Below are 1,292 nucleotides of genomic sequence, written 5' to 3' on the forward strand. Positions count from 1 at the left end.
TCGGAATCTCTTTAATTGCCCCAAATTGATGCAGAAAAGATGATGAATAGATTAGAAAATATAGATTAACAATTTCTGAAATAGGTTGCCACACTATGACAAAAGTATGTGCAGAGATGATGAACCTGCATGATGATTTCACAAAACATTGGCTTTGCTTACGGCAGAAAAAATTTATTTTACAATTTTCACCATGCAGATTCTACTCTATACCTGTTGTATCATACCATCAATTTGTTCCCTTACTATACACACACACACAAAACAATAATTCACCTTTATTTCTCTTGTTTCTGGCACACTTATCTTTTATTGATCAGTTCTTGCCAGTTATTAAAAATATTATATAGGGGCTGTTAGCGGAATCATTTTAATAATTCCTCTCACATGTTCATAGATGGCAGTTTTGGTGCACTGCTGGCAAAACAAGGAATAATCGAGCTCTTCCACCACAAGCATTACACCCTGGTGTTGTGTGTAGTATAAGCAAACTGAAATCACACAAAGAGCAAATAGAATAAAATTATTGGTGGACTCTTCTCTTCCTCATTGTAGGTGATTGACCATATGACTGACTTTATCTGTAGAGAGAGATGTTGGAACAAATCAGTGGTGGGTTTCAAAAAATTTTACTACCGGTTCTGTAGGTGTGGCTTAGTATGCATGGCTTGGTAGGCGTGGCAGAGGAAGAATACTGTAAAATCTCAATTCCCTCTCCAATTCAGGGGAAGGATACTGCAAAATCTCTATTCCTTCCCAATCAGCTGGAATTTAGGAGGCAGAGAATAGATGGGGGTGGGCCCAGTCAGAATTTTTACTACCGGTTCTCTGAACCACTCCAAATTTCTGCTACCGGTTGTACAGAACTGGTCGGAACCTACTAAAACCCACCTCTGGAACAAATCTACAATATATATTTTCCTCTGTTGATGATTCCTTGTAGATGAACCTGGAATGGTAAGGTTCCAGAAAAATGTTATCCTTTCTCTGCTAATTGTTTAAATCTACATTTAAGATGCTTCGGAAATCAATTTGCCCTATCATCTTAATGCACATTTGCTGATCTTGCTGTTCAAACAAGTGGTCCTTGATTTAAGATCATTCAATGACAGTTCAAAGTTACGACAGCCTTGGAAAAGGCGGTGACTTGTCCTCAAAGTTATGACCATTGCTTCATCCACACCCCACGGTCACCTGATGGCAATTTGGGCTCTTGGTAACCAGCTCATATTTACAATGGTTGTGGAGTCTTGCAGTCACATGACCATGATTTGTGACCTTCCCAGTCAGCT

Source organism: Ahaetulla prasina, chromosome 3 (assembly GCF_028640845.1).
Source record: "Ahaetulla prasina isolate Xishuangbanna chromosome 3, ASM2864084v1, whole genome shotgun sequence".
Classification (NCBI taxonomy): Eukaryota; Metazoa; Chordata; class Lepidosauria; order Squamata; family Colubridae; genus Ahaetulla; species Ahaetulla prasina.